This window comes from Podarcis liolepis (genome assembly GCF_965112155.1).
Source record: "Podarcis liolepis genome assembly, chromosome: 17".
In the NCBI taxonomy this organism is placed as follows: domain Eukaryota; kingdom Metazoa; phylum Chordata; class Lepidosauria; order Squamata; family Lacertidae; genus Podarcis; species Podarcis liolepis.
In genome coordinates, this window is record NC_139571.1 from 40,474,062 (window position 1) to 40,486,884 (window position 12,823).

Here is a 12,823-nt window from a genome sequence, read left to right on the forward strand (position 1 = left end):
CAACGTACATGCGCACATCTTTTGTCCTGGGGCAGGGGGAATCGCTTCTCTGCATTTAGAAATGGAGGCAGTGAGAGATTGTACTTTGTTGGGCTCCATGATCACTGCAGATGGTGACAGCAGCCACAAAATTAAAAGACGCCTGCTTCTTGGGAGAAAAGCAATGACAAACCTAGATAGCATCTTAAAAAGCAGAGACATCACCTTGCCAACAAAGGTCCGTATAGTTAAAGCTATGGTTTTCCCAGTAGTGATGTATGGAAGTGAGAGCTGGACCATAAAGAAGGCTGATCGCCGAAGAATGGATGCTTTTGAATTATGGTGCTGGAGGAGACTCTGGAGAGTCCCATGGACTGCAAGAAGATCAAAATTCTCCATTCTGAAGGAAATCAGCCCTGAGTGCTCACTGGAAGGACAGATCCTGAAGCTGAGACTCCAAGACTTTGGCCACCTCATGAGAAGAGAAGACTCCCTGGAAAAGACCCTGATGTTGGGAAAGATGGAGGGCCCAAGGAGAAGGGGACAACAGAGGACGAGATGGTGGGACAGTGTTCTCGAAGCTACCAGCATGAGTTTGACCAAACGACTAAACAGCATGAATTTGACCAAATGACTAAACAACAACAACATTTACAGTATGTTTCAAGTTGAACTGAAAAAAATGCAGTGGGAATCTGTTTCCTAGCATTGATGTCATCACCAAAGTATCCCTCTCTACCTCCACATTCTACTCCCCACCCCCAAACTGGTGGGCATCGCAGTGGGCGTAGCAAGAGTCAGAGAGCTAGAAAGAAATTGCAGCAAATGACATGTTCACTGAGCATTCGCCCTGCTTTGTTTGCCCAAACCTTGTGCTGTGGTTATTTAAGGAGCCCTTGTTCTGGTTTGCTTTCTGGGAGGTTAGATGATGTTGTGTCAAGAAAATATCACCCTACACTTTCCAGTGCATGTCACTGTCGCTTTCCTTGTTGCAAAAAGTCTGGTTCTTGGAGGAAGCAGGTTTGTTGCTCGTGAGCTTCAAATCCATTTTAATTGCATAGCCCGAATTTGCTGGCATGTGACTGAATCCTGACCAAAAATAGAGACAGTCTGGAAGTGCGCACTGACTCAGTGTTTTGAGTTGCCATGCTAGATGCGTATGTGGGTGAAGAGAAAACACAGTTGCAAACAATGAACACAAAGGCAAAGTCTGTCTTCATCCTGGGGTCCAAATTAGATGTTTGTTTAAACACAGATTTTTGCTACAATTGTTTTGCAAGTGGGAAGATGGCAGTGACATTTAAGGAGAGAAGAGGGCAGGAGAGTCAAGTGCAGGGATTCCTTCCCCTTGCCTGCGTCTCCTCTCAACAAGGGTTTCTCTCCTAGCCAAATCACATTTTGATTATTGGAATCTGACTGCATACTCTCCAACATTTCTTCAATGAAAATAGGGATGTCCTATTCCATTATTCCCCTTCATGGATCACTGCCTTGCCGTGGCGAAGGGGCTTGAAGAACTCAGAGAAGCTATGAGCTATGCCGTGCAGGGCCACCCAAGATGGACAGGTCATAGTGGAGAGTTTTGACCAAATGTGATCCACCTGGAGCAGGAACCAGCAAGCCACTCCAGTATCCCTGCCAAGAAAACTCTATGGACAAATAAAAGTTATGATGCTGGAAGATGAGCCCCTGAGGTCTGAAGGCGTCCAACATGCTACTGAGGAAGAGTGGAGGACAAGTGCAAGTACAACCCTGCACTGTCCCTGAATCTAGGTTTGGGGGAACCTGTACAAAGGATTTAGGTTGTCAGGGAACTGACATCAGAGCAAGAGGCGAAGGGGAGGCTCTCTGATGATGCGGAAGAAGGACCCAGCAACAGGGGGAGAAACAGCCCAGTAGAGGGGGAAGCAATTCAGCGCAACACCAGGGATAGAGGGGGGCTGATGGGGGAATCGGAGAGAGGGCTCCAGGATTCTTCACTGGACATCAGTGAGGAGAGCCCAGGTCCTCCGCTGCCCACGCCCTCCCTGCGCAGGAGGCTCCCGCGCAGTGAGAGAAGGCGGAGACTGGGCGTCAAACAACTTTTATGCTGGAAGAGGTTCAAGAAACGCCCACTGACGGATTCTGCCAGCGATTGAGGCAGCCACTATGAGAAGGGGCTGCGCAGTCAGAAAGGTTTAACAAAGGCAAATTAGCCTAGAGAGGCACCAGTTTATGCACGAGTAACTCATACCTACTACATAGGTGGATCACAGGGGGAAGAGAGGGAGGAAAGTCCCATTGTGGTCCACTCATACAATTATTTAATTGAATATCACCCTATGTCTGCATGTCGAGCTGCTGTTAAAAGCATAGCTACAATGGCCGCTTGAAAACACTACTTGGGCAGAAGATGGAATCTTTTAAAATTATAGGCTACCCACAACCAGTAGCATTTGGTTGGGGGAGGCACTTAGCATATCTCCCAACGTTGATATCGCTGTGGCTTACAAGAAGGTAGAGGAGGAAGGAGGTGAGGTTGATGTGGTGTGAACACACTGGCATGAGCGCCAGTTTGGCTGCACCGGTGTGTTTGCACTGTGCCAACCTTACTCAACCCTGCCAGCACCAGCAATGTCAGTAATGGGAGGTCATGTAAGTACCAGGACTTAACCTGCCGACCGTGCTAGCTGCAACCCAACATGGAAACCCTATGCATAATCCTAAATCTAGTTGGTTTAATAGCAGTTTTAGGCTAGCAAGATCTTGTGAGATCTTCCTGAAATCTCACAAGATCTCATGAGCTCTGAAAGATCTTGCAAGAGCTCAGTGAGATCTCACAAGATCTCATCAGAATCTGCCATTGTTGCTGCCAGGCACCACTGCACAATCCAGGCAAGGGAGGCTTGGGCAGTGGTGAAATTCTCAGCATGTTGTACGCGGAAAGAAAATTATATGAAAATGATGTACCAGTGGTATTTGACTCCTAGTAAGCTTGCAAAAGGGACGCAGGTGGCGCTGTGGGTTAAAACACAGAGCCTAGGACTTGCCGATCAGAAGGTCGGCAGTTCGAATCCCTGTGACGGGGTGAGCTCCCATTGTTCGGTCCCTGCTGCTGCCAACCTAGCAGTTCGAAAGCACGTCAAAGTACAAGTAGATAAATAGGTACCACTCTGGCGGGAAGGTAAACTGCGTTTCCCTGCGCTGCTCTGGTTCGCCAGAAGCGGCTTAGTCATGCTGGCCACAAGACCCAGAAGCTGTACGCCGGCTCCCTCAGCCAATAAAGCGAGATGAGTGCCACAACCGGTCGGTCACGACTGGACCTAACGGTCAGGGGTCCCTTTACCTTTTTAAGCTTGCAAAAATGTATAAGACAAGTGCAAATATCTGCTGGAAATGTAAGCAAAAGGAAGGCACCTTCTATCATATGTGGTGGGCCTGTAAGGTACTAAAAGCATTCTGGGAAATGATAAGGTTTATAAAAACATAATGAAGCGTTAAACATTGAGAAACTTGCCTATACAGGACTGACTTCAGATGTCTTCTAAAGGTTGTATAGTTACTTATCTCTTTGGCTTGGGGGTCGCGTATCTCCATACCCTCCAACATTTCTCTGATGAAAATAGAGACGTCTTAAGGAAAAGTGGGACATTCTGGAATCAAATCAGAAACTGGGGTGGCTTCTGTAAATCCCTGGAAAATAGGGACACTTTGAAGGTCTGGTAAGCTAACTCCCTGGTTAGAACCCCCAGCTACCCACAATTTCTCCTTGTGTTTTGTTGCAGGTATATTCTGCAAAATGTTTTTCACAAAGCAACAGTGCACTAGCATGGGATTTGTTCTGCTTTATTAGTCGTTATGCAATGCATCCCCAATGCTACCACGTTACTGCTGTTGGGAGGGGCTAGAGAGCAATAAAGGCAGGACAAAACAACAACAAGCCCCAACAATTTGTGGCATGAAAAGGTATGGTATGGGCAGCTCCCAACAGAAGAAGAAGAAGAAGAAGAAGAAGAAGAAGAAGAAGAAGAAGAAGAAGAAGAAACAAAACATCAAACATTAACAACTTCCCTAAACAGGGCTGCCTTCAGATGTCTTCTAAAAGTCAGTTGTTTCTTTCCTTGACATCTGATGGGAGGGCGTTCCACAGGGTGGGTGCCACTACCGAGAAGGCCCCCTGCCTGGTTCCCTGTGGCTTCACTTCTCACAGTAAGGGAACCACCAGAAGGCCCTCAGAGCTGGACCTCAGTGTTCGGGCTGAACAAAGGGGGTGAAGACGCTCCTTTAGGTATACTAGGCCAAAGCTGTTTAAGGCTTTAAAGGTCAGCAATAACGCTATGAATTGTGCTCAAAAACATACTGGACGCCAATGTAGGTCTTTCAGGACTGGTGTTATGTGGTCTCGGCGGCCACAAAACTTTTGCAGGTGAGAGTAATATTGAAAATGGGATTGTGTAGGACTATCCTGATAGCATACTGAGCGCAAATCATCAGGCATGTGCCATGAAATTAACATCTGGAGGGCCTAGTTACAGCAAAGGGGTGTGACTCAAAATTTTGCTGTCTTTATGCAATCGACAAAATGGACATGCTAAATGTTATGAGCACTGTGTATATGGAAACATTGGCACTCCAGCAGAACTCAAGCTGTTTTTATTATGAAGCCTCTGGGTTGTACATGCAATCTTCCAGATCACTGGGCCATGGGAAGCTCTGGTGAAGGCAATGTCGTCGTATGTCTCTGGGATCGTGCTTGTACTCTGCTCTGTGTGGGGGAAGGGCAAGTGAGAAATGGGTTCTATGATGTCATCAAGCTGTTCCAGACATTGCTCAGTGTTAATTGATAGCTTTTCTGCGAGGAGTCTGCTGCAGCGTCCACAACTGTGACATTATAATTGGCAACCGAGTTGGGGGTGGGAGGGCTGTGGAAATGGCCGTCATTGATGCCTGTGTCATGGACTGGCTGGATGCAGAGGAGTCAGTGGGAGGCACCAGCTGGGAAATCCCTAAGGGAACTCCCAGGGAAAGAAGGCTCACAGCCAGGGGAATGGTGGTGGGACCACAGTGTGTGGTCAGAGGAAGAAGACAGGGCAGACGTGGAGGAGGCGGTGTCGGAAGCTGAAGAGGCAACAGGGTTTGGTGAGCAGGAAGAGTCTGGGGCAGAGAGCAGTCCAGAATCAGAGGCAGAAGCGGAGGCTGCAGAGGTTTGGGGCCAAGGGGCAGAGATGAGGCAGACTGTTGAAGCAGCCAAGGGGTCTCCTCCTGCTGCTGTGACCAGCTCCCCTCCTCCCTGTTCTCCCAGAACACAAAGAGGAATGAAGAGGTCCCCGGGTGAAGAGAGCAGTGGAAAGTGGGGGCATTCAGTCCTGACAACTAGCTCATTGGGGCAAGACATACTGGGAAGAGTTGCTGTGCTCACTAGGCCTGAGCTGCTTTGATTCTTTGAAAAAGGGGTTAACTTCACTGACACTTGTGAGTTATTCCTGACTTGCCCCCACTCCCTCCTTGACACCAAGCGGAAAGCTCTTTCCGCTTTCCTACTGGGAGTGCCTAAGGAGCGTGATGGTGTTATGCCAACATGGGCTTAATGGCCACCTGGTGACCCAGGACCTTAGAATTGTACTATCTGTCTCAAAACCCTGTGCTTAAGAACACGGTAAACACACGTCCTCCTCTCTGTATCTGTGGGAGAACAGAGCACCTATTTGTGCAAGTGATTATGAGGCCCCAACTACCATACGATATTAAACCGGAGCAAACAATCTGTTGCGCCATTTTGGGGAGCTAAAGAGGTGCCCAGGGCCCAGAAAGGAGCTTCAGGTGAAAGCAGCCAGGAGCGCAGGGAAGCAGCCAGTCAGGAGAGAAGGGCAGAGTCAGGCTGAAATGGTCGTTGAGGCGGCCTGGCTTTATCTGACTAATGAAAAGCAGCAAGCGTGTCGGAGAATGTGAGAGCAGCGGATCGATGGAGAGATAAAACCTGAGATGAAGGCAGCCGGGGAAGCAGACTGGTGGCGCTCGGAGGAGCGGGGGAAGAGGATGTGGGAGAGTAAACAAGGATGGGAGTTTTGAGCGGCGGTGGCACTCCCTCACATTGCAGGGAGGGCAAATGTTAGTTGGGTGCAAAAATTAATTGGATTGAAGCAGAGGCTCTGCACATCCCTCTGGAAAGCGATGGCGGGTCTTGGTGTGGGGCAGTTTCTCCAAGCAGATCAAAAGAAGCGGCTTGCGGCTTCTGTGCGGTTATAATGGGGCTGCTGCCTCTGCTCTGAGCCAGGAGCAGACAGGCGGCTGTGATCCACAACGGGGAGCGTTATGCTCTTGTGCAGCAGGGGCTGGTGGTGTGGGAGGCAGGGAGCCCAACAATGGGTAAAGTCAATGACAGGCAGAGCCCACTAATTTTAGTTTTGTTCTCCTCCTCCTCCTCCCACCTGAGTTTGAGAACAGTGAAACAAACAAAGAGAAGAAAGAAGCCAGGGCCATGCTCTAAACAGTTTATAAGTAAGAAGGCAGGCAGGTGTGGATTGGCTGAGGGCACACTAAAGATGGTGAGCCCTAACCCCAATGGAATAGCCTCCACTGTCTACACTCAATGACACACACAGATAACTAATAATAATACTAATATGCCACCCATCTGACTGGGCTGCCCCAGCTATTCTGGACAGCTTCCAACAAATGGAAACACATCAAACATTTAATAATAATAATAATTATAATAATAATAATAATTTATTATTTATACCCCGCCCATCTGGCTGGGTTTCCCCAGCCACTCTGGGCGGCTTCCAAAAGAATATTAAAATACTGTGACACATCAAACATTAAAAGCTTCCCTAAACAGGGCTGCCTTCAGATGTCTTCTAAAAGTCTGGTAGTTGTTGTTCTCTTTGACATCTGGTGGGAGGGCGTTCCACAGGGAGGGCGCCACTACCGAGAAGGCCCTCTGCCTGGTTCCCTGTAACTTGGCTTCTCGCAGTGAGGGAACCGCCAGAAGGCCCTCGGTGCTGGACCTCAGTGTCCAGGTAGAACGATGGGGGTGGAGATGCTCCTTCAGGTATACTGGACCGAGGCCGTTTAGGGCTTTAAAGGTCAGCACCAACACTTTGAATTGTGCTTGGAAACGTACTGGGAGCCAATGTAGGTCTTTCAAGACCGGTGTTATATGGTCTCGGCGGCCGTTCCCAGTCACCAGTCTGGCTGCTGCATTCTGGATTAGTTGTAGTTTCCGGGTCACCTTCAAAGGTAGCCCCACGTAGAGCGCATTGCAGTAGTCCAAGCGGGAGATAACCAGAGCATGCACCACTCTGGCGAGGCAGTCTGCGGGCAGATAGGGTCTCAGCCTACGTACCAGATGGAGCTGGTACACAGCTGCCCTGGACACGGATTTAACCTGTGCCTCCATGGACAGCTGTGAGTCCAAAATGACTCCCAGGCTGCGCACCTGGTCCTTCAGGGGCACGGTTACCCCATTCAGGACCAGGGAATCCTCCACACCCGCCCGCCCCCTGTCCCCCAGAAACAGTACTTCTGTCTTGTCAGGCTTCAATCTCAATCCTTATACAGGGCAGCCTTCAGATGTCTTCTAAAAGTCAGATAGTTGTTTGTTTCCTTGACATCCACAGGGTGGGTGCCACTACCAAGAAGGTCCTTTACCTTGTTTCCTGTAGCTTTACTTCTCGCAGTGAGAGAACCGGCAGAAGGCCCTCGGAGCTGGATCTGTGTTCAGGCTGAATGATGGAGACTCTCCTTCAGGTATGCAGGGCCAAAGCTGTTTAGGGCTTTAAAGGTCAGCACCAATACTTTGAGTTGTGTCTGGAAACCTACTGGGAGGCAGTGTAGGTCTTTCAAGACCGGTGCTATATGATCTTGGAGGCCACTCCCAGTCACCAGTCTGGCAGTCGCATTCTGGATTAGTTGTAGTTGCCAAGTCACCTTCAAAGGTAGCTCCTCGCAGAGCGCCTTGCAGTGGTCCAAGCGGGAGATAACCAGAGCATTTACCACTCTGTCGAGACAGTGCACGGGCAGGGAGAGTCTCATCCTGCGTACCAGATGGAGCTGGTAGACAGCTGTCCTGGACACAGAATTGACCTGTGCCACCATAGAAGCTGTGAGTCCAAAATGACTCCCAGGCTGCACACCTGGTCCTTTAGGGGCACAGTTACCAGGTAACCCACCACACCTGCCCTACCCCTGTCCCCCCAAAACAGTACTTCTGTCTTGTTGGGATTCAATCTCAATTTGTTAGCCGTTATCCACCCCGCAACTGCCTCCAGACACCCACATAGGACATTCTCTGCCTTCACTGGTTCCAATTGAAATGAGAGGTGGAGCTGGGTATCATCACATGTACACACACACTCTCTGGTACAAATGGATGTCAGACTCCCTAAAGCAGATTTTGCCAACTTAGTGCCCCCAAATGCTTTTGACTCCAACTCCCCTCGGCTGCAGCCCATCAATAAGGGTGTTCCACATTTTGGGAACTGCAGTTCTTATACCCTATAATGTGAGTATGCCTTATAGTGGCTCCCTTCTGGTCTGATAAAACATACTCACCTAGTTTTGGGGAATTCTTTGAAATCAATGTGTTCCTGTCTAACTTTTGAATTACATTTCTTTTCTGTGGGAACTGATAGATGGGCAGACAATGAAAATGGGTCATGAAGACTCTCATTATGGCCAAAATGTTCTCCAACAAGAAGAAATCCTCTCCAACAATCACCGAAGAATAGAAGACTTCAATGCGCTTCCCATGTTTCAATGTGCAGCTTATTATGGAGAACAGCTACCAAACACTTATTGGGAAATGTGGATGGCATAAAACGATCTGGGGTCACCAGCATGGTGCTTGTAAGTGCCTGTGTGCCTGCCAGTTTCTCCTGTGAAAAGTCTTAGGAAACATCACCATAAAAATCCACAGGGCATGAGGAACTGCCTTCTCTCCCTGCTCTGCTCCTGTTTGAACTGTCTCATCCTCTCCTACATTGAATATGTACATCCCCTTTAAAATGTCCACATTTCTTTGGATGCTGGGGAGATGCTTGAATTACTAAGGAACTATTTTGACAGAGAACTTGTGGAGGGAAAAGAATCACGCCTTCTCTTCCTGTGGCAACATCCTCTAACAATGTAATTCGCAAAGATGTTCATCGAAAGCTTTAAATGCAAACCTTTTTGAAGCTTGAATTTCACAAGTATGGACAAATGAACGATCTCACAAAAGAAACATCAATTTAGAAGAAAAGGACTTGCATCTTCTATACAACATGTTATCCTTTCATTGGCTTCATTGGAACCCAGCCCTCCCTCAGGCAGCTGGTTGCCCACTTTTGAGTCCTGATCATAGCTGTCAACCGTCCCTTATTTGGCGGGAAACTCCCTTTTTGCTGTCCCTTTTTGATGATGTCCCTTAAATTTCCCGGGTTTCAAAGGAAGCAGCTCCTCTCCCTCCCTGCCGGCAAGGGAGGAAGGAGGCTCCAATTGTGTTGCTTGGCTGCGTTGCTCACCCAATAGGGAGTCTAAGAATGACTGGGGGGTGGAGCTTGCATGCCTTGTGCCGATCAAATCGCCCGGGTTGCCTGGGGACTCGCCTTTGCTCAGCGCTTCCCAGCGGAGAGGTGACGGTGGTTTTCCTTGCTGCATCCCCTTTGCCGGGTTGCTGCGCTGTGGGAACCACCATTTGAGGCTTCGTTTGGCTGCTGGTCGACTAAAATCCCTTATTTTGCCTGCTGATCCCTTATTTTTGAGGCTGCTGGTCCCTTATTTTCAAGTCTGTAAGTTGGCAGCTATGGTCCTGATATAGGAAGCCACCTCCTAGAAGCCAAGGAGTCTTTGCCCCCTCAATAAAGTACAGTGGTACCTCGCAAGACGAATGCCTCGCAAGACGAAAAACGCGCAAGACGAAAGAGTTTTCCGTTTTTTGAGTCGTTCCGCAAGACGTATTTCCCTATGGGCTTGCTTCGCAAGACGAAAGATCTTGCGAGTTCTTGCGAGTTTGTTTCCTTTTTCTTAAAGCCGCTAATCCGCTAATAGCCGCTAAGCCGCTAATAGCCGTGCTTCGCAAGACGAAAAAACCGCAAGACGAAGAGACTCGCGGAATGGATTAATTTCGTCTTGCGAGGCACCACTGTACAGTGGTACCTCAGGTTAAGAACTTAATTCGCTCCGGAAGTTCCGTTCTTAACCTGAAACTTAACCTGAGGTACCACTTTAGCTAATGGGGCCTCCCACTGCTGCCGTACCGCCACACCGCGATTTCTGTTCTCATCCTGAAGCAAAGTTCTTAACCCGAGGTACTATTTCTGGGTTAGCGGAGTCTGTAACCTGAAGCATCTGAAACCCGAGGTACCACTGTATTTGAAGGGGCCGAGCCCCCCCAAAGTTGATGGGCATTGCCATTCAAAGAATGTGTGTGCACTATGTCATGTAGTCATGTGCGGTAGGGGTTATCTGTCTCTCCCCCCCCCCCAATATTTTGTTTAAGTTAGCACTCTGCTGGACCAGTTGGTCTATTGGCCTGATCCAGCAGGCATTTCTTATGTGTTTGACTCAGATTCCTAGGAATGTAAATGGCACAAGTCAAAGAAATATCAGTGTATAGTCAACATTTATAAATGATCATCGTTCCTGGGAATCATAACGTGGGGGGAAATTAGGAATACTTTTTTATTGTCAAATTGTATTATTAAAAACAGAGGTTCCTCATTGGCAAGGAAGGGGTTTTTTACACTCAATCGGTGTATAATTTTTATGAAATAATAAATAAATAAGGGAGGTGTACTCTGTACGCATTTGTGCCCCTTATTCCTTAGAGTCACTGATTCCTCATGCAATTTTTCACCCCCTGAGCTCTTTTCATCCCTCATCGGGGGTGCCAACTTGAATAAAATATTGGGGGGGGGGCTAGCTAAGTAAGGCCTGCCCTGCACAATTGATCACTGAAATATACTCAGAGTTGGGAGTGGATTTCATGCTCTTTATTCAGCTCATAGTGGTGAGGAGGGAATGAAAGCTTCCCCAAAGTATCTGCTTTATATACATTATTTGCACAATGGGCTGCACATGATTGGTGAATTCCGGAATTCTCTTGTAGGCTAATCAGGTTGTGGGTTCACTTCCATTTGGGGCTGGATTGGGTGGTTCCTGCAGACCAATCAGACTGCTGCATTGTTCTAGGACCAATCAGACTGCAGCATTTTGGATCCTATTTAACTCAGTACATAACAATCACATGACACAGAGCACACACACAATTTGAATGGAAATGCCCACCAACTTTGTGGGAGCCCAGCCCCATCAAATATTTTATTGGGGAACCCGAAGCCCCCACAGCCCCTGGGAGTTGGCTCCTATGTCCCTTATTTGACCCCTGGAGTTTTATTAACCTGCTGCACAGTCACATCAAGCACAGAAGGGGTCATTATCAACCATTCTGGGAAACCCCAGATAAGAAGAGAATCGAGGTCCCTTCCTGCTCTATGGTGCTACGAAATAATCTGTCCATTGACTTCCCTCTCCTTCTCCAAAGCCAGCAGAATTTAGTGCAGGACTCAGCAAACTTTTTCAGCGGTGGGCCGGTCCACTGGCCCTCAGACCTTGTGGGGAGCCGGACTATATTTTGAAAAATAATAACGAACGAATTCCCATGCCCCACAAATAACCCAGAGATGCGTTTTTAAATAAAAGGACACATTCTATTCATGTAAAAACACACCGATTCCCAGAACTGTCCATGGGCTGGATATCAAAAGCAATTGGGCCAGATCCGGCCCCCGGGCCTTAGTTTGCCTACCCATGGTTTAGTGGCATCTTAGAAACTAACAAATACATTGTGGCATAAACCAATTCATTGGTGAGGCCAGAACCACTTTTACTGAATTTAGGCTATTTTGTTCTGGCTTAAACATCTTCTGTTGTTTTAGTTGTTTTTGTAATTCAAATTTAGTTGTTTTTGTAATTTAAATTGTTTTATCGGTTTTCATAATGGTGTGTTATATTGTCATAACTTATCACCTGGCAACTTATGGCGAACAGCTGGCTAAAAATAACTTACAAATAAATGGGAGGAACAATTACTTTCTTTAGTGAGCAAGCAACATATACCCAGTACATTGAGTTCAGAACTCAGTGTCAAATTTGCTCACGAATTCCAACATAGCTGCCTCATGCTAGAGTTTCCTTTCGAATTTTCGGCATGTAGGGATGGTTCTGAAACAGAACGTCCTAGGAAATTTCAATGTTCCCTCGCTGCTTCCCAAGCGCTACCATTTTAATGTCTTCCTTGCTAATGCCCCATACTGTGCTAAAATGGAACATTTCTCTCATGCTCCTTACATAACTTGGTGAGTCTTCCGGCGGATTCTCCAGGAAACTAGTAATTTTGTGAAGGAAACTTGGGAAGGAAAGTCATGTCGCACAGCCACACATAAAACACCTTTAGAACGCTGGACCTTTCCAATAGGCTGCACTTGGCTACTTTTTAATTAAATGCCTAGAGAAAGACTTCACACATGACTCGGCAAGGTGAATGGCTGTTTGATAGTGGGCTTCAGCAGTAAGACTGGGCACTGAACTTTAGTGTCGCCATGTGTTTGAATTCCATCCTTCTTAAATAATTTTTAATGCTGGAATATTCATAAACTAGGGTATTGTGAAATCAGGCTTGTGTGGTGAATAATGTGTTGGATTTTGTGTGATACTACTATGTTTGCATCCCTGCCTAGCCATCATATTCAACAGATGACCTTGAGAAAATCACTATCCTGCGGCCTGTGCTACCGCACAGTGTGTGTGTTCACATTATTGCCCTAGAGAGTAGTGCAGTTATTTCTCTGCTCCCTATTATGCCCCCTACAACATCAGCAGT